The sequence below is a fragment of the Hippopotamus amphibius genome, chromosome 17 (genome assembly GCF_030028045.1).
Source record: "Hippopotamus amphibius kiboko isolate mHipAmp2 chromosome 17, mHipAmp2.hap2, whole genome shotgun sequence".
Lineage (NCBI taxonomy): Eukaryota > Metazoa > Chordata > Mammalia > Artiodactyla > Hippopotamidae > Hippopotamus > Hippopotamus amphibius.
The window spans coordinates 22,938,712-22,960,497 of record NC_080202.1 but is presented as its reverse complement, the minus strand read 5'-3'; the positions used below and the strand labels follow the sequence as shown (position 1 = coordinate 22,960,497).

Genomic DNA, 21,786 nt, shown 5'->3' with positions numbered 1-21,786 from the left:
ATTTCTCTTTGTAAGACTGGACAAAAAAGATTCTAATGGCTTTCTTAGATAAAGATAATAAATATATCACCCTCTTCTTGTTAAATTACATATGGACTTTTTAAAAAATGTGCATTATTGTCTTGGTTCTTACTGCCAAATTTTATCCTAGAGCAATTTTTTTTTGGGGGGTACACCAGGTTCAATCATCTGTTTTTATACACATATCCCCGTATTCCCTCCCTTCCTTGACTCCTCCCCCTCGAGTCCCCCCCACCCTCCCTGCCCAAGTCCTCTAAGGCATCTTCCATCCTCCAGTTGGACTCCCTTTGTTATACAACTTCCCACTGACTATTTTACCATGGGTAGTATATATATGTCTGTGCTACTCTCTTGCTTCGTCTCAGTTTCCCCTTCACCCCCCGCCCCCTCCCATACCTCGAGTTCTCCAGTCCATTCTCTGTATCTGCATCCTTATTCTTGTCCTAGAGCAATTTTTAAGCAGTTTCATAAACTATTGAAAAACAAAGTTTATAGTAGAGGAGCTGACATGTCTTTAAGCATAATGGGACTAGGGAACTCCTTGTATAAAACATTGCATCAAATACATTACATAAATTATGAATGTTCTAAGTGGTATGCCAGATGTCAAAGAAGTTATTCACTTATATTGGTACTAAAAAAATACTCTTATAGAAAACAACTTATGCGTAATCACTTGTTTTGAATCCTTGATATATTAAGTGAGTTACTGACATGACTAGTGTAGTAGATGATAAAAATAATTGGTATCCTTTTCAAGTCAGTCTTGATAAGACACTTCCATCCAATAGCATATTCCTTAATTGGTATTATAAGGTAAAATAAGGTTGATTTAATTTGTAATTGAGAGTGTTAAAAACCTTGGCCTAAATTTAGTTGATAAAATTCAGCTGAGTTTGCCTATAGAAGTTGGAAATTTTATATAAAAAGAATTCTAAGTGGTGGGGAAAGCCACTAACGTTTTCTAAACTTGGGTGAATATAGAAGGAAGGCATTCTTATCCTTTTCCCCCTTTCTGCATGCCCGTAGAATACATGTAGCTGAATTTTATTGAGCACTTACCTAATAAATTTCTATTTGTAGCAGAAATGGAATGATTTTTATGTTTGCCTTGTATATGGTAGTTATCTTTTAAGACTATCATCTTTGAGTAGTATGAGTTACTATATTAAATATTTAGATTAAAATATAGGGAGAAGATTTGTAAAATACAGTTGAACTCTATATTTCCATATTTTTGTCATTGAGAAATATGAGAATCCTTCCTTAATCTACTTCTAAATGTAATTTCTTGATGCTTTATTTTGTATAAGTAGCCGATTGAAAATATGAAGAAGAAAGAATTTGTATTCAGAGTTATTTTTATTTACAGCTTTAGGGTACACTTTTTCTTGCCTAGTTCTCCATTAAGTTATAAGAACATCCTGAAGCACCTTTCTGAGAATCTGAGGTGTTGTCCCAAATATGCTATTATAAAAAATGATGGACTTAAAGAAATTGTTAGCTGTGTAACGGTTAACATTTCATACTATATACATTGATGTGTACAATATGTAAACAATATAACCACATATATTGTAGTTTCAAATATATATAACACTTTATAGTCATCAGAAATTGTGATTTTAGGATAAATTTTGTAATTAAGGAACATTTCAGTCAGTTTTGGGATTTTCAAGGGCGTATTTTCAGGAAATAAATGGCATGAAGAAACAGCAATATATCCTTCTATGTTCACAAACTAACACAGGATAGCAAGTTATTTATTGAAAAATGTTTATATATATTATGGTTAAAAAGGAAGTCCTTAGTATAGTCTATACTTTTTTTTACAGTGTCATTCTTTAGTAAGACTCTCATTTATTCCCGTTATTTAAAATAGACATTTGTTGTAAAATGTCTCTGACCTTTTTGTGAATGCCTTATAGTTTTTTGAAATGAACTCAAAGTAATAGTATATAATAAATGAGTTATATATACAGTAATATGTGTCACTGTATTTTCTCCCATATTAGTTAACTTTTCTCAGCAATGTACATTTAATAACTAATCCATGGGAGTATGTTTTAAAGAAATCTTGTCCTGTATTTTTAGCTGCTAAAGGTAGATTTTTTTTTAAAGGTAGATTATTGAAGTCTTTATTCTTATTTTTCCGAAGAGTTTGATACTAATAAAATACATGTCTTCGTTGGGCAGTCTTTCTTTGACATTCTTCCTTTTAAGATAGAAGCATATTAAAAAATGTTCATTCTGTTTATTATAAATATAGTAAGATGTTTTTCATGAGGATTTTCTTTTTACTACTTTGTAAAATTATATTCAGTGACTTAGCAGTGAGAAAAAGGAACATCTATTGGTACATGCACAATATAAGTGAATCTCAGAATCATTATGCTAAATGAAAGAACCCAAGTGAAAATAGAGCACATGCTTATGATTCCATTTATAGAAAATGCAAAATCTGTCCTGAAACGAAGCTTGCCTAGAGCCTGGTACTAGTGTTGGTGCAAGAGGAAGGAGAGGGAGGGATAAATTACACAGAAATATGAAACTTTTGAGGTGATAGAAATGTTTGTTACTTGTTTTCTTGATTGTGGTGATGATTTCAGTGGTATGACATCACGTGACAAAACGGATCAATTGTACACTTTAAATATAAGCAGTTCATTGTACTTCAGTTATTCCTCAAAAACTTCGTAAAACGTTTAATTAGATGTACTTTTGAGCTTTTCAGGAAGCGTACTTATTTTACTTGGAAAAGTGAGATGGAAATAAAAAAACTGACTGTTGACAGATGTATGATTTCCTTTTCAGTCTTTGCTAGGATATTTGGATTTTAGTTCCAACTTCATGATCTTTATGACCTTTTCCTAGTCGCTTAAGTTCTGAGGCAAAAGAACCTCCAAACCTTTCATCAGAATTACTGTAGGAATTTAGGTATATGACGAGCTTGGCTGTAATTAGAAGAGTTTGAAGTGCAGCTAAATTGTGGTGTTCTGCGGATGACTTTGAGACCTGCCTGGACTGGAGGAGAGGATGTGGGTTAGGTTAGTCTGGGAAAGTGGGGGTGTTCACTGGAATGAAGGAATTCCCAATGATAAATTTGGAATTCTGCCTTTTTCTCCTGATTTAAAGTGATGGGTTAAATTAAGGTTTTAGAAAATAAAAGTTAAAGCAAGGCAATTCTAGATCTCAGTCTAGATCTCATTAATCATTGAAGATCTAGGATAATTAGCTTCCAAGAAAAGTATGGATAATGAAGTAGGATAAGAACAGACAAGGGGAGCCAGTTGTGAGGACAAGGATCCGATCTTAGGATCATGGATTAAGATATGGAACAGCAAAGAAAAAACTAGCCAAGAAATCTCCCTAGGCAGAATTCAGGGATACTAACTCCAAGGAGAATAATTTTGATTTGAAACTTAGTAACTGAACCTGCAGTGTTAACAGGTTTCTTTCTTCAAGCATCAGTGGATTTAAGGAAAATTCAATTTCTTCCTTGGGAGGGGAATAGATCAGCTATAAGGGGCAAATATTAGCTTTAAAGGAAGCTAGTGAGTAGAAGGGAGTCACAACCTAGAATTTCAAAGACATAATTTAATGATGTTAAACCAAGGCCAAGCTAAGTGAGAGGCTATAATAATAATTTACGTCACCGATGTCTAGTGCCACCGTAGTTTATGCTCTGAGTCTCTTTTGCAGTTGTGTATGTATTTCAATAGACTTAAGTAGACAAAGTATCTTCAGAGATGAGAAAAGAGGGTACAGACTGAATCTCAGAGACTTGCTATCCAGTGTGGTGGCAGCAGGAAGTTACCTAAGACAGAGGTAATAATCTGGTTTGTTCTGTCCGTCCTGGCATTAGTTTATTGGTCTGACAGTCTGTCAGATATAAAATAATGTACAGAGGTATTCTGGATATTTTGTTTAGGCAAGGCTCCTTTGCTTTTGGGCTTGAGGAAGGGAGAGAAGTAATAAGGAGTGTCCTATTCTCTAAATTTACTTTCTGACTCTTATATAAACATTTTATGGCACGAATTCATGACTAGCATATAACAGTCAACAATTCTGTGGGATATATACCTGATACAGGCCTGGGATAACTTTTTTTTTTTTTTTAATTTTATTTATTTATTTATTTAATTTGTTTATTGGCTGCATTGGGTCTTCGTTGCTGCACATGGGCTTTCTCTAGTTGCTGCGAGCGGGGGCCACTCTTCATTGTGGTGCGTGGGCTTCTCATTGTAGTGGCTTCTCTTGTTGTGGAGCGCGGGCCCTAGGCGCATGAGCTTCAATAGTTGCGGCACATGGGCTCAGTAGTTGTGGCTCACGGGCTTAGTTGCTCCGTGGCATGTGGAATCTTCCCAGGGCAGGGCTTGAACCTGTGTCTCCTGCACTGGCAGGTGGATTCTTTACCACTGCGCCACCTAGGAAGCCCCTGGGATAAGTCTTAATGTGAAAAATAATGGATTTTAGGACAAATATTAATGAAATATACCAAGAATATGGAGCAACTAACATGTGTTAGTTTTTTTCTAAAAATAGTGTTTAATATTTTCCCTCTAACAATAAATTTCACAGTGTATCCCTTAACAATAAAGTAAGTTGACAGGATAGTAATCTATATAAATAAAATTAATTTCTATCTCTTAGAACATCCTGTGCAAATAACCAGACTTATTTTCATAAACCTTGGTTAAGTCTGTTTGGGGAGATAGGACTTATAGACTACTCTATACAATGTGCGTGAACTTTTTTTTTTTTTTTGGGGGGGGGGTACACCAAGTTCAATCATCTGTTTTTATACACATATCCCTGTATTCCCTCCCTTCTGCGTGAACTTTTCTTTGGTGATTCTTTAGGGGAATTTCAAGGAGAGAGGCATTTTACAGAGTATCTCATACTGAGCTGCAAGGATACCATGTGACTTACCACGAGTATTAAGTCCCAATGGAATGAGAAAATAAACCATGGTGTTAAGTATGGACCTCAATTAGTTGGTCTGGCAGTCAGGCTTTGATTTATTATTGATCTGTATACCAGTGGGAAATGCAACACGACTCTTCCCCACCTAAATTCCACAGTGACTAAATATATTAGTTTTTTTTCTTTCCAAAACAAGAATTTCAAAGGTAGGTATTCTAGGGCCTGAGTGGCATCTGCCCTATATGAGATCCTATTTGATCAAAGAGGCTTTTTGCAAGTCTACCCATTAACTTTGTTATATCTCATTGGCTATCCCCAGTTGCAAGAGACTCTAGACAATGTAAAAAATGTAAGTTTGAACAGGTATAATAATAACTTAGAAAAAATTGGGGGTATATTACAAGGAAGAAAAGAAAAGTGGATATTACAAAGATAGCTAACAGTTTCTGCCACAAGCTATATCATATAAGGTTTATGATCCTGGGTAAGTAGCAACAGGAATATACTTAAATAGACTGGACAGTTGAACATTTTATTTAATAAAATTGGCTTTTAAAAAATGTATGCAATTAAAAAATGTATGCAATAAGTGTTTTAGTTATATTATTTATATTGAATTACAGTGCTCTTTTATTTTTTTTAAAGACATTTATTTTTTATTTTAATTTTATTTATTTTATTTTATTTTTGGCTTCATTGGGTCTTCATTGTTGCACATGGGCTTTCTCTAGTTATGGTGAGTTGGGGCTACTCTTCGTTTCAGTGCACGGACTTCTTAACTGCAGTGGCTTCTCCTGTTGCAGAGTACAGGCTCTAGGCATGTGGGCTTCAGTAGTTGTGGCACATGGGCTCAGTAGTTGTTGTGCACAGGCTTAGTTGCTCCGTGGCATGTGGGATCTTCCCAGACCAGGGCTCAAACCTGTGTCCCCTGCATTGGCAGGCAGGTTCTTAACCACTGTGCCACCAGGGAAGTCCTGCTCTTTTGTTTTTAATTGCTCTCTATTTCATGTTTTATAATCCTGTGAACTGTTATCAATTGATTTAAAAGAAATAGGTAATATGTGTGTACGGCACACTATTTAAAACTTACAGAAGAGTTTTAAGTGAAAAGTAGGACTTTTCCATTTTATCCCCATTAGCTAGAGTCCTTCCCCAGCAGCAACCAGTTATTGTTTTGCAAATAAAAATTTTAAATTGTTATTTTTATCATAGTGATATTTAAAGTGGAATCAGAAAGAGAGTGAAAAACAAGAATCCTTGTCCCTACCTACCTAAATCTCATCCCAGTTCCAGAGGCAACCACTTTCTAGTAATAGTTTCCTGTATATACCTCCATTTTCTAAATACTGTTCTTTACTACTAATTCTTAGTTAATTTTAGATTTTATCCTTTGCTTTCCGGTTGTAGAAGATATTTAGCATTCTCACATACTCCACACCACATCATCCCAGTGCAGCTGTAGCACAATCTTTGGTTAAATTGGTATTTGTTATTTACAGCATTATCACGAGGTAAACATTCTGTGCAACATGGTGTACTGTTATTTAGTTTTCTTTCCTACTCAGTTTTTTTCTCCTGGAATTATAACAGTTTCCTTATTTCTTAAAAATTGAGGTATAGTCGATTTATATATTTTACAAGTTTTAGGTGTTCAACAGAGTGATTCACAATTTTTAAAGATTATATTCCATTTATATTGTTGTAAAATATTGCCTTATTTTTTCATTTGCTTAGTTTTCATACCTATGGCTAAATTATTCTATACCTTCCAACAGCTTTTTAGTATAATTTTCTGTGAGACAGTGGTAAAATCATGGGTATTGATGGGTTCAGGCTGCAAGTTCCAACCAGTCTTCTTTTGGTTTTGTCAGTGAAGTTTTCACAGCCTTTGCAGTGCTATTTGTGTCTGTCCCACAGGTGCAACCACCCAGTGGCCAGTCTGGAACCTGGGCATCGATCTGTCTTCAATCTGTAATTCTGCCTAGGGCCAGATCCATGCATGGTCAGTTAGGAGACAAACCCAGGAGTTCAAAAACAACTTTCCTGAGCTCCTTCCTCCTCTCAGTATCCGTAGTATTTCCCTTTCCCTGAGCTCCCATTTTTAGTCCTCCTATCAGATGCTTTAGTTCCTCTGCTATGCCACATACTTCACTACTGTGCCTATGTCCAGAGTCAAGCTGGAGGACAACAGAGAGAGGAAAAAAAACAATGGGAGTTTGTCTCACCCTCTTGGGATCGTAGCTACTCTGATTGGAGAGTGTGGTAGGCTGAATAATGGACCCCCAGATCTCCAGGTCCTGATCCCTGGAGCCTGCATGTGGCATGTGTCTGTGAAATTGTGGTAATAAATGTGCATGTTCTAAAACATCAGGTTTATTACTTATTACTTTACCTGGAAATATTTTTATTTATTTAGTTGAAGAAATCTTCCTTGACTGCTGGAAATAGGTTTATATAATTAGGTATTCTTGGTTGTTTAAGTCTCAGTTTGAGATTTTTCAAAAGTGATCACTCTGAAAATTTGTTGTGTGGGTCGTATTGTTCTAATGATGATACTGAAGATATTTATAACCTGTCCTCTTTTGTTTTGTAGTGAGTATTCTGGTTGCCCTTGTGATTTAATAAAATAAAATTCATCTGTTGACACAGTGTTTAACACACTCTGTATGTTGAGTTGGGTCTTGATTTTCCTGTTTCCCATAGGGTTATATACTATTTACCTAATAGTTGAGTAGTATGGTGTTTAGGTCAGTATACACTACCAAAGGTTGTAGGTAAAGGCATGAACTGGCATAAGTTTTGGAACACTATGTGCTCTAAGCATTCCTGGCTGTTATTGGAGGGGCAGGTCAAGCTAACATGTGTATATTACTGTAGTTTGCTCTTTTCTTGTCTAGGTGAGAGATACTGGGCTATGAAGGTAGTACTCAGAAGAGCCCTCCTTACTATAACTTTTACATTTAAGAAATAGGAATGATACACCTCTGGATCAAACAAATCTTTTTCCATCTCAAAGGACTTTTAAAAAAAATCTATGAGAATAAGTCTTCCTTCAAAACCAAGACATTTTTAATGAGATGAAGAAGATGTAGAGTAAGGAAGCAGATTAAGCACATGTAACAGAAGATGTATACATCAATTTTTTTTATTTTTATTTTTTGCTGTGCGTGGGCTTTCTTTTAGTTGCGATGAGTGGGGACTACTCTTTGTTGTGGTGTGCAGGCTCCTCATTGCTGTGGCTTCTCTTATTGCGGAGCACGGGCTCTAGGTGCGTGGGCTTCAGTAGTTGCAGCATATGGGCTCAATAGTTGTGGTGCACGGGCTTAGTTGCTCCACGGCATGTGGGATCTTAGTTCCCTGACCAGGGATCCAACTCGCATCCCCTGCATTGGAAGGCAGATTCTTAACCACTGGACCACCAGGGAAGTCGCCATCCTAAATTTTTTAAACTGAAATTTTTGTTAAGATAAATACAGATTCACATGCAGTTAATAAGAAAGAAAACAAGAGATCCTTTTTATATTTTGCTAGTTTCTCCTTGAAGATAACATTTTACAAATGCATAAAATCACAACCAGGATTTTCACTGATGTTATCCACTGATATTATTTCTCTTTCCCCAGTTTTACTGTGTGTGTGTGTGTGTGTGTGTGTAATTCTGTACAATTTTATAACTGTGTGGGTGCATGTATCTACCACCACAGTCAAGATACAGTTTGATAACCTTTGGGTTTTCTGGCGTTATAGGTCTTCTGTTGGTAGAAGTCACAGCATGGACCCATGTGCAATATGGCTTGCCACTGTCCATTTATCAATCTTCTTCCAGCAAAGTTCTCTTGGTTTCTGGTTCTGATGGAGTTTTGTTTGGGGCACTTCTTATGATACCCTTTAGTTCCTGAGAATTGGAGTCCCTCATTCAAGTATTTGAGGATCCTTTTGTTTGTACAAGAGAGCTCTGAAAAAGGATCAGCAGCTTAATTGTACTGGTATTACGAAAGCTATGTATTGAAGTTTTTTGGAATGAAAAATTGTCCCCATTACTGATTTTCATTGTCTTTTTTTTTTCCCCCTCATTAAGGTCAGGAATATTTTTTCAGTAACCCCTATGAACCACATTAAGCCCTCACCAGCCTATTTATTTGAAGGATAATAGGATTTTTATTTCATATCCTTGAACTCCAAAGAGATACTATCTGAACTTATCATTAGTCTGTTTCTCTGTTAGGTCATTTGAGAGCATCATGTGATAATGGCCAAGGTTGTTAGTTTTATCCTCCTGTGGGTAATTTCAGCTGAAACTAAAACTGGCAATATCGTAGTTATACATAATAACATGGTTTGCAAATGTTACAGGAGTTATGAATAAAAGTAATGTGTTTATTTGAAACCAAACCTTTCCCTCAGAGATACACTAGTTATTTTATTAGCTACTTTAGTACTAATTACTAAAGTCATTCAGTACTTTGAACAGCCACATTATGCTATTAATGGGCATGTTAACTTTGAATACTTGGTAAAGATTGCATTTTCCTAGTGAATTCACAAATTTTTATGTTTATTAAGTTATATGACATTTGTCATGATCCAAGTACTAATGTTACTGCCATTTTATGAATGAGGAAACGATACCGAGTCTCAGGATGTTAGGTTACTTGCTCAAGTATAACGCTAATGAGCAGATCCAGGATTCCAGTCCAGGTATCCAAATCCTTATGAGCTACTGTTCTGTGTTTCCTCCCATGGATGAAGATAATAACTAAAATTTATGGAGTTATTAAATATTTTATGTAAATTATCTCATTTAATTTTCACCACACCATGTGAGCGGTGCTATTCTTAATAGTACCATAGAAGTGCTATTATTATTAATCCCATTCTCTAGACTAGCAAATTGAAGTTATATAATTTATTCAAGACCATACAGCTCCTAATTAGAAGAGCTAGGGTCTGACCCCAGGTTTTTTTGGTTCCAGAGTTGTTAACGATGATGTTTCACTGCAAACTCACCTGCAGTTGCAAGCTCATACATTTATTTGTCATGTTGATTCTTTTACTTTTATATAAGACGCAAAACACCGTCTTTTTTGGTCTGTTGAAAAGCTGTCTTGTCTGGTGACTTCGGTTTTTACCTGATTTAGATCTCTGTCAGTATGATATGGCTCATGAGGACAATTAGGAAATACATGTCTTTTTTCTTTCTTATTCTCTTTCTGTACTTTTTAACAAATGATACATTCTCATGGTTCAAAATTTTAAAAAGAACAGTGAAAAATCTCCTTTTCACCCAGTCCCCTAAGCATCTAATTTCTCTTCCCATAAGGAAGGATCTTTCTCACCTGTTTTTTGTTTTTTGGGGTTTTTTGGTTGTGCCGCTCAGCTTGTGGGATCTTAGCTCCCCAACCAAGGATCAAACCCAGGACCCTGACAGTGGAAGCACAGAGTCCTAACCACTGGATATCCATGAAGTTCCTTCTTACCAGTTTTTGATGTATCCTATTAGAGTTAAGATGTATGTTAAAAGTAGGAATTGAGATATTTACTCTGTTTTTAAAAAATTGCCATCACAGGAGTTTCTTTAGATTTCTTAAACACTTTGTTATGCTGGAGTTTACAGAATCTAATTCTTGGGCTTTTTTGGCAGGGGGAGGGGGAATGGGTAGGGGAGAATATTTAAGTTCTCTTAACAGATTTGAATTAGTGGTATATAATATGGTGTTAGCAACTGTAGTCACCATATTGTGCATTAGATCCTCAGACCTGCTAATTCATCTTACAGCTGAGAAGTTTTTGCCTTTTTAACCACCTGTCCCTGTTTCTCCCAGGCCTTGGCAGCCACTTTTCTACTCAGTTTCTGAGAGTTAGGCTTTTTTTTTTTTTTTTTTAAGGTTCCACATACAAATGATACCATGCAGAATTTTTCTTTCTCTTTCTGGCTTATTTCTTAAAGCATAATGCCCTCAAGGTTTATCCATGTTGTTGCAAATGGCAGGATTTCTTCTTTTTTGTGGCTAATACTCCATTGTATATGTATACCACATCTTTATTCATTCATTCATTGATGGATACTTAAGTTGTTTCCATATCCTGGCTGTTGTGAATAATATATGTTGCATTGAAAATGGGAGCACATGTATGTCTTCGACATCCTCTTTTCATTTCCTTTGGATATATTCCCAGATGTGGGATTGCTGGATTGTATTTTTAATTTTTTGAGGAACTGCCATACTGTTTTCCATAATGGCTGCTTCAGTTTACATTCCTACCAACAGTGCACCAGGGTTCCCTGGTGGTTTTCTTCATAGCCTCACCAACACTTTGTTATTTTTTTCTTCCAAGTTTATTGAGGTATACATTGACATACAGGATTGAAGTTTAAGGTGTACAGCATAATGATTTGGCTTACATATTTCTTGAAATGTTATCACAACGAGTTTTGTTAACATGTGTCATTGTATATAGATATAAAAAAGAAAACTTTTTTTACTTGTGATGAGAACTTTTTTGATTTACTCTCTTAACAACTTTCATATATGCCATACAACAGTGCCTCTTGTCTTTTTGATGATAGCCATTCTAACAGGTGTGAGGTCATATCTCCGTGTGCTTTTGATGTTTTTGATTTGCATTTTCCTGATGGTTAGTGATGTCAAGCACCTTTTCATGTACCTGTTGGTCATTTGTATGTCTTTGGAAAAATGTCTATATTCAGTTCCTCTGTCCTTTAAAAAAATAGATTGTTTTTTTGTTTGTTTGTTTGTTGCTATTGAGTTGTATGGGTTACTTATATATTTTGGATATTAACCCCTTATGTATATGATTTGCAAATATTTTTTTTCCCCACTGCATAGGTTGCCTTTTCATTTTGTTGTTAATTTCTTTTGCTGTGCAGAAGCTTTGTAGTTTGATGTGGTCATACTTGTTTATTTTTGTCTTTATTGCCTAGAATGAATGTGTTTTTGGGTTTGTGTGGTGTTTCTCAAGTTTGCCCGATAAAGTATCCCAGAATGCTATTTGTATATTAAATGTGTTTTTTTGGTTACTGGGGGAAATAGAAAGATAAGAATATCTTGGCAGAAAGATATCTCCATTCTTTAAAATGGCTTTTTAGAGTCCACATATTCTTAAATGTAGCTACAAGGCAGCATCTGCATGTGACAGCACCTTGCTGGTATTCTTAGTTTCACTATTGACTTCGCTCCAGGTTTATTGTTACCAGTAGCTGATGTATGTACGCAGATGAATAAAAAATTATCCACACTCCAGTTATCGTAACACTTATCTTAAAACTTCTATAAATTCTACAGCCATAGTGTGAGTAATTTTTGACTCACCCTTGTATGTGCAGAAAGTGTGCTCTATGTTCATTACTTATTTTACTGAAGTATAGTTGCTTTACAGTGTTGTGTTAAGTTTCTGGTGTACAGCAAAGTGATTCAGTTATGCATATAGATAATAGTTTCATGCTCATTACTTCTCGACTTGAACTGGATTCCTGGATAAGAATAAGGATAGCCAAACATATTAGTATCCTGCTTGATTGATCCATCTTTAGAAGAATGGTGGTCTAGGTTCTGGGAATGTGAGTTTTGGGTAGATGTATTATCAAGGACATTTCTGGCATGTAAGGGACTTGATAATGTCCACTGCCCCTTCTTCAGTTACTCGCTCTTTCTTTAGTTTTCTTTTGTTTGCTTAATAATCTCAGCAGTGAGGACTGCATGGGACCAGGAAAGGGAGGAGAGATGGACTCATATTGCCTTTTTATTTCCTTTTCACCACGTCATGTATGCATTTTCCTGCAAACAATATTTGTAAATAATGACTGCATTCCTGTACTCGCCCCTAAGCTTATTTAGTTCATAATACAGATGAATACATTCACAGTCATATACTTTTAAAAAAATTTTTATTTATTTTTTTATTTTATTGGCTGTGTTGGGTCTTTTTTGCTGTGCATGGGCTTTCTTTTTAGTTGCGGTGAGTGGGAGCTACTCTTCGTTGTGGTGCGCAGGCTCCTCATTGCTGTGGCTTCTCGTTGCGGAGCACAGGCTCTAGGTGTGTGGGCTTCAGTAGTTGCAGCACATGGGCTCAATAGTTGTGGCTCACGGGCTCTAAAGCGCAGGCTCAGTAGTTGTGGCATACAGACTTAGTTGCTCCGCAGCATGTGGGATCTTCCTGGAGCAGGGATCGGACCCGTGTCCCCTGCATTGGCAGGCGGATTCTCAACCACTGCGCCACCTAGGAAGCCCCTCACAGTTGTATACTTTTAAAGTCCTCTTTAAATTATTGTTGTTAATTACTCGGTATTTTAACCACATTGTAGAATTCGAGGGGTTAGCCAGGGAAATATCATTGATTATGAGGGAAAATGCATTCTGTATTCTAAACAGTTCTTTTCACAAGGTATAGTTTGTGAGTGGAGAATGATTTCCTTGTTTCTTAATAACTAAACTGCTTGTGAGTTATTTTAAGGGCTGCTTTTGGGTTAGGGTTTTGTTTGACTTTGTTAGTCAGTCTTTGAATTTTCTAGGAATTCCATGACATCATAGATTTGGACTGCATAAATGAGGTAGATCAGGCCTCAAGTAAGTCACTTTCTTTGCTGGATCCTACTGAGCTGAGAGAGAGCAAATAGTGTTTGTGTTAAAATATATCTAACAATATTTGCCATTTTAACTCTTTCAAGTATACACTTAAGTGGCATTAATTGCATTCACAGTGTTGCAGAACTGTCACTAGTCTTTATCTAAAATTATCTCATCGCCCGAACAGAAATTCTGTACCTATTAAGCGATAATAATTCCACCCCCTGCCCCCAGCCACTTTCTGTCTCTGTGAATTTGCCTATTCTAAATATTTCATATATGTGAAATCATAGTATATTTATCTTTTTATGTGTGGCTAATATCCTTTGCATAATGTTTTCAAGATTCATCCATGTTGTAGTGTGTCTTACAACTTCATTTCTTTTTATGGCTGAATAATATCCCATTGTACCTAATAACTTTTGAAAGTGGTCAGTTTTGTCTCAGACATCCTACTCTGTTTAACATTTCTCTTATATTGTTGAAGTCTTTGTGTCTTGCTAAGTGTTGGATGTTGTAAATCGATATGGCAAATCACCTTGAAAATATATCATCAATTTAGTGAAATTTTTGTTTTTCATTCTACCCCTTTTAAATTTGGGGCATTGAAACGGTTCTATATATTCACCTGACCTAGTCCCAGCCTCATTTTCTGGTTTAGAGATGGGGTGGCGTGAGAAGCCACTGGGGATTTTGGCATGGTATCCAGAAAAAGAAGTTTTTGCTGTTACTACTAGAACCACCATTGGAAATCTGCTACTTCTCATAGATGGAATTAAGCTATTTGAGTTGGGAAACGGGAACCTTCCCTTCTAAGCACGTGAATAAGTCCTTTTCCCCTGCTGCTCCTTAATCATGGTTAATATACATACTGGTTAATCCCATGCTGTTCTCTAGATGGAATGAGATTAGTGAACAGTAGGAGAATGTTTAATTCTTTAATCACTACTATGCAGCATAAAATTGTATTAGTTTAAGCAGAAAGGTCATAGCTTTGTTGGCTAAAATTTCCAAGCTCGATCTTGCTCTTCTATCCTTACTTATAATACTGAGTTTTTAAAAAATCCTGAATATGTTACATTTAATCTTGTTGCATTCAGCCTAGTGTCCCTGCCTAAGATGAATTTGATTCTATATTCTGCTATCTATTAGCCATTCCTCCCACCTTTGTCATTTACAAAATTAATACACACGCCTTCTGTGTCATAATCCAAATCACTGATAAAAACTGTTTAATAGTTATGATAAAAAATAAAGTCCAGGTTGGCACTTCTTTAGAGCCTTTTTTTCCAAAGAAGATGTAGAATTTTTAATCAACACTCTTTGTGTTTATAATTTTCAATTAGATTTGCATGACCCTAACTATAATTATTCACAATTTATTATTCACAGTTCACAATTTACTATATAATCTAAAATGTGTTATTATGAGACCTTGTCAAATACTTTTGTAAATAAAGTCAGCATGTTTATCTTAATTCTTACTAGTTAATTTGATTACTGTACCATTTTAAATTTCTGGAACATGATTTTTGTCATAACATGGAATCTAACTTTTTGTAACTTCAAGGCTAGCTTTATAGTTAGGCATATGAGGAAATTGGTCTACTTCTTATGTGATCTCTTAAAGGGAAAGGTATAGTTTTTAAAAAATTCACTTTTCAGCTTTTATTTCATTTCATTTTATTTTATGCCGCACCGTACTGCTTGCGGGATCTTGCTTTGCCACCAGGGGTTGAACCCAGGCCCCCTGAAGTGGAAGCTTGGTGTCCTAACCCCTGGACTGCCAGAGAATTCCCATAAAAATTCACTTTTATAGAGATTTGAATTGAGTCCTTTTAAAGAGGAATAGTGAATGCTGAATAGCAGTAAACAATCAGATAAAATCTCTGCCCCCATGTAGCTTACATTTTGACAGATAATAAGCAAAACATACAAAATGAAAAAATTGCCTCTTTTAAAACTCCCAAGTTACTGTACTTTGCATAATTTATTCTCTTCAGCTTTCCTTTAAGATAACATTAACATAAAGGCACATGTTATTAGTTCTTTTCATCCTAAGGAGCAGAGAATCACTTAAGTTTCTTGAAATAACAGGTGGTTATAAGGAGTACAAGAAGATAGGAATCTTAGACTACTACTATGTCTGGTTTTAATGTTGAAATGGGCTCACATTCAGAAGAATGAAGTGGAGTTCAGGAACTTAAGAATTGTCTAGGATCCTGTGTATTTTTTTTTTATAAATTTATTTATTTATTTTATTGGCTGTGTCGGGTCTTTTTTGCTGTGTGTGGGCTTTCTTTTTAGTTGTGGTGAGTGGGGGCTACTCTTCGTTGTGGTGCTCAGGTTCCTCATTGCGGTGGCTTCTCTTGTTGCAGAGCACAGGCTCTAGACGCGTGGGCTTCAGAAGTTGTAGCACATGGGCTCAATAGTTGTGGCTCACGGGCTCTAAAGCGCAGTCTCAGTAGTTGTGGCGCACGGGCTTAGCTGCTCCATGGCATGTGGGATCTTCCTGGAGCAGGGATCAAACCCGTGTCCCCTGCATTGGCAGGCGGATTCTCAACCGCTGTGCCCCCTAGGAAGCCCTAGAATCCTGTGTATTCTATTCATTAATATGTCCTGTGAATCTACTGCTAATTTCTTATACTTGATAGCATTTTAATGGAAGGTGAAAAGATGCAGTAGGGAAGATTGCTGGTGGGTTGGTCAAAATGGGACTCTAGCTGCCAACAAACCAGGGTGGTGGAGTGAAATGTCTGTTTTCTTAAGTGCGCTCAGTAATTCAAAAAATATTTGTTGTCTGTAATGTATGAGGCACTAAAAGATTTATTGCAGTATTTAAGATCTACCAAAAATGTAGAGAATAAAGCAGAATAAAAGCATTTTCTATACAGATGAAATCCTCTATACCTTTCTCCCCACAGAGTTCATTTCCCCACAAAAATCATAATTGTTTTCCTGAAATTGATGTTTCAGAAAATTGGTGTTTGCTGAAATTGGTGTTTTAAGCTTTTGGGTTGGAACAAGACAGGTTTTTTAAAGTGGGAAACAAAATTCAAAGCTGCTTTCTAGTAACTTTATGGGTTTAAGGCAGTGATTGTATATTTTAAAAATCTTTTCTAAACAAGCAAGGAGAGCATTTGTGCTGAACAATCAGGTGTAATCAGTTGTTTATTATTAGTTGATAGTGATAAATAGGTTCTAAGTTTGTATATGTTCTCCCATGTTTATAATTGTAGTAAAATATTTATAACATAATAGTTACCATTTTAACTATTTTTAAGTATGCATTTCAGTGGCAATAATTTCATTGACCATATTATGTTTTGTCCAGTCATCACCACTATTTCCAAAGTTTTTCATCACTCCAAATAACATAAGGTTGTTTTTCACTCATAAAAATCCTGTTGATGCAGTTGGGTGGCTCTCCATGACAACTCTTTTTGTTGGTTCAGTTTTATAGGCAGTGTCAATTTTTTCCTGTTTTTTCTTTTTTTTCCTGCACTGAACCCAAAATGTTTATTTTCAATTTGTTATTCATTCATAAGACAATAGTACACATTGGAGTGGGTCTTTAATTTCTTTTTAAAAATAATTATTTTATTTTAATTTATCTTTTTATTTATTGGCTGTGCTGGGTGTTTGTTGCTGCACGCAGGCTTGCTCTAGTTGCGGTGAGTAGGGGCTACTCTTTGTTGTGGTGCGCGGGGACTTCTCATTGTGGTGGCTTCTCTTGTTGCGGAGCATGGGCTCTAGGCACCTGGGCTTCAGTAGTTGCAGCGTGTGGGCTAAGTTATTGTGGCTCGCAGGCTCTAGAGTACAGGCTCAGTAGTTGTGATGTACAGGCTCAATTGCTCCAGGGCATGTAGGATCATCCCAGACCAGGGATCTAACCTGTGTCTCCTGCGTTGGCAGGCGGATTCTTAACCACTGCACCACCAGGGAATCCCCCCCCCCTTTTTTTAAATGAATTTTTTGTGTGTGGTATAGTTGATATATATAAGTTTTGGGTGTACAGAATAGTGATTCACAATTTTTAAAGGTTATATTCCATTTATAGTTATAAAATATTGGCTATGTTCCCTGTGTTGTACAATATATCCTTGTAGCTTATTTATTTTATACATAGCAGTTTTTATCTCTTAATCCCTTACTCCTATCTTGCCCCTCCCCACTTCCTTCTCCCCACTGGTAACCACTAGTTTGTTCTCTATATTTGTGAGTCTGTTTCTTTGTTGTTATATTCACTAGTTTTTTGTTTGCTTGTTTCTTTGTTTGTTTTAGATTCCACATATGGTGTCATACCATAATTGTCTTTCTCTGTGTGACTTATTTCGCTTAGCTGAATACCCTCCAAGTCCATCCATGCTATTGCAGATGGCAAAATTTCATTCTTTTTTATGGCTGAGTAGTATTCCATTGTGTTTATGTATGTGTACACACAAACACACACACACCCCACATCTTCTTTATCCATTCATCTGTTAATGGATACTTAGGTTGCTTCCATATCTTGGTGATTGTAAATAATGCTATGAACACTGGGGGTATGTGTATCTTTTTTTTTTTTCCTATAAATTTATTTATTTATTGGCTGCACTGGGTCTTTGTTGCTACACTCGGGCTTTCTCTAGCTGTGGTGAGCGGGGGCTACTCTTTGTTGTGGTGCGTGGGCTCCTCATTGCCGTGGCTTCTCTTGTTGCAGAGCATGGGCTCTAGGCATGTGGGCTTCAGTAGTTGCAGCACATGGGCTCAATAGTTGTGGCTCACAGGCTTAGTTGCTCCACAGCATGTGGGATCTTCCTGGAGCAGGGATCGAACCTGTGTCCCCTGCATTGGCAGGTGGATTCTTAACCACTGCGCCACCTAGGAAGCCCAGGGGTATGTGTATCTTTTTGAATTAGTGTTTTTGTTTGGCAGTGTCAAATCTTTGGCATTTACATATCAGAAAAAGCTTCTATAAATTAGTAGTGAAATAATGGAGGTCATGCTAAGGAGGGGTCTCATGCAGTTAGGTACTTGGAGAAGTGGTGTCTGTCATTTCTATCCATAGCCTTTCGGCCAGAAGTAGTCATGTAGACCAGTTCTGTTGTAGGAAGCATGAGGAAATGTCTCCATGCCTTACTTTTGTGAGGGCATCAGAAGTCTCTTCTACAAATATCTAGGCCCGGTATTCTCATGCTTTATGCTCTCAGATTCCCTTTTGGAGTTATTGCTTAGAATTATTTTCTCATTATCCTACTTCCCTGTTGCCTCAGTTCACTGATATCCTCTAGATAGGAACACTGAAACATTATTAATATTGAAACATTTAATCGATATCAAAATGTAATGATTAACTTAGTTGGAGATGAAATGGAAAAGATTGTATGTACATGGAAGTATTAATATAAATTCATGATGTGTTTTACTTTCCTCGATCTGTCTGCTGAAAAGTTTGAGAAACAGTCGCTAAAACCCAAGCAATAAGCATCCCTAGTACCCTGATTGTGATCTCTAAATATAACTTCCCACTTAAAAGAACCAGGCTGTTTGGGAAAATGTCTGATTCTAGGTTTGGGTCAGGAAATTTATAAAATGAGCTTAGAACATCTTGTACAGAAAGTAGGGAAGTGACTTGGAGTCTATAAAAGGGATTCAGGAGCCAATTTGAAGATTTCCCTCTACAAAGGGATGGGCAAAGATGGGGAAATAGATCATCACTAAGGATAATTGTAAGGAGATTGAAACATATCAAATATATTGTTAAAAATGCCCCTTTTGGACACAGGTTTCCAAGACAACCCCCAGATTCATGATTCACAGGAAGGGCTCCCGGGACTGAGCATAGTCATACTATAGCAAAAGAAATCAAAGCGAAATCAGCAAAGAGAAAAGGAATACAGGGCAAAGTCTGGAGGATACCAGGTGCAAGCTTCTAAACGTCCTCTTCCAGTGGAGTCACACGGGACGTACTTAGTTTCTCTAGCAAGAAGTTGTGACAACAGGTGTGAAATGTTGTCTGCCAGGGAAGCCCTTTAGAGAGACCCAGTGCTCAGGGCTTTTGTTGGTGCCAGTCACCTTCTACCTATCACATACCAAAATTCCAAATTTCTAAAAGAAAACAGATGTTAAGCATAAATCACATTGTTTTTATAAACAGTTTTCTTTTTATAGAAATATTCCGGCCAACAAACAAAAGAGTTATCAGCCTTTTTTAACCTTTAATGAATTTGTGAATCTAGACAGTGATCATTAATGGCTACTAATATCACAAAAAGAGAGACAAGCAGTCATTATATGCCTCCTGATGGATATACAGTAGCACCAAATGGGAGATGGTTCTTGCCAAAAAAATATAATTTACAGGACATTCAGTAAAGTTCCCTGTGCTATACAGTAGGACCTTGTTGTTTATCCATTCTATACATAATAGTTTGCATCTGCTAGTTCCCAACTCCCAATTCATCCCTTCTCCATTCCCCCACACACCCTCCCCCTGCCCCACCTCCTGGCAACCACAAGTCTGTTTTCTATGTCTGGGAGTCTGTTTCTGTTTCATAAATAAGTTCATTTGTGTCATGTTCATTTTTTATTTTTTAAAATTTATTTATGTTTTGGCCACACCACAAGGCTTGTGGAATCTTAGTTCCCTAACCAGGGATTGAACCTGGGCCCTCAGCAGTGAAAGCATGGAGTCCTAACCACCGGACTGACAGGGTCCCTGTGTCATATTTTAGATTCCACATATAAGTGATATCATGGTATGGAACGCCTTATGAATTTGTGTGTTGTCCTTGCACAGGGGTCATGCTAATCTTTGTATCATTCCAGTTTGGGTGTATGTGCTGCTGAAGTGAGCACTAGCAGGGTTTGTTTTTGTTTTTGTTTTTGTTTTGTTTTGTTTTTAGCACAAATAGTTTGTTGTTGTTTAGACATTGCTAGAAAAATCAATTCTGTTCATTTATTTATTTATTTATTTGGCTGCATTGGGTCTTAGTTTTGGCACGTGGGATCTTCGTTGTGGCACGCGGGCTTCTTTCTAGTGGCACAAGGGCTGTAGAGCATGCAGGCTCAGTAGTTGTGGCGCATGGGACTTAGTTGCCCCAGGGCATGTGGGACCTTAGTTCTCTGACCAGGGATCAAACCTGTGTCCCCTGCATTGGAAGGTGGATTCCTAACCACTGGACCACTACAGGGAAATCCCCCAAATCAATTCTTCATTAACAAATTTAGATCAGCTAAATTTGTTGTATGAAGACTAGATTTGATAGAAATAACATCTTCAAAGGATAGTACAGAAAAGTTTTGATATGGCGAAAAACCAATTGACAATTGCAATAATCTTCATTAAAATTTTAAATAGAAAAGTATTGATCCTCATGAAAATTATATAAAATGAAGTGAAAATTTAAAGACACTAAATTGGTTCTTTTGACTATTAATCAAGACGTTTAAAAAGTGTAATAGTGTTTACTTAGGAAAAATAGTTTCCAAAGGAAAAGTCATGAGCTCATCAATGCTGAATTAATTCTTAATTAACAGAATTGAGTCTGGACTTCCTGGTGGTGCAGTGGTTAAGAGTCCTCCTGCCAGTGCGGGGGGGCACAGGTTTCAGCACTGGTCAGGGAAGATCCCACATGCCTCGGAGCAACTAAGCCCGTGCGCCACAACTACTGAGCCTGTGCTCTAGAGCCCGCGTGCCGCAACCACTGAAGCTCATGCGCCTAGAGCCCATGCTCCATAAGTGAAGCCACCACACTGAGAAGCCTGTGCACCGCAATGAAGGGCAGCTCCCACTCACCGCAACTAGAGAATTCCCGCGCACCACAACTAGAGAAGTCCCGCGCACAGCAGCAAAGACCTAACTCAGCAAATAAATTAATTTGTTAAAAAAAAAAAAGAATAGAGTCAAGCTCAGATCTGCCTCTGCCCTGAGAATAGCACTTTCCACAGAAGAGAGGCTGCTCTTCCACCTGGGTTTTGGAATGAGAAGACATGTGACACATTGCCTCTATAATGGAATGGAACTAAGGCTCAGGTAATTGATTTGCCCAAGATCATGTAGCTGGTAAATTAATAAAGCCTGGCTTCAAACTCAAAAATCCTTGACTCTCAAAGCCATGATATGAAACAATATGCATCATTTCCTACTTTCCCCAAGAAATAGTGGAATATCCTTGAACCTTATCTCCAAAAGACCCTGGAAGAAGGATGAGGGCCGTAAAGCATCAGTTGAAACATGACACAACCTTTCCTTAACTCTGGACACTAC

At 36.9% G+C, this 21,786-nt stretch overlaps 1 protein-coding gene and 1 non-coding gene across 6 annotated transcripts in view; one reads left to right on the top strand and one right to left on the bottom strand.

The window, feature by feature from the left end:
• The window catches only part of USP32 (ubiquitin specific peptidase 32), a 192,482-nt gene that overhangs the window by 66,860 nt on the left and 103,836 nt on the right, over positions 1-21,786 (top strand). The window lies entirely within an intron of this gene.
• On the bottom strand, positions 20,272-20,375 carry LOC130841076 (U6 spliceosomal RNA). Its single transcript, XR_009050119.1, has one exon. It is a non-coding gene; the product is annotated as a U6 spliceosomal RNA (small nuclear RNA).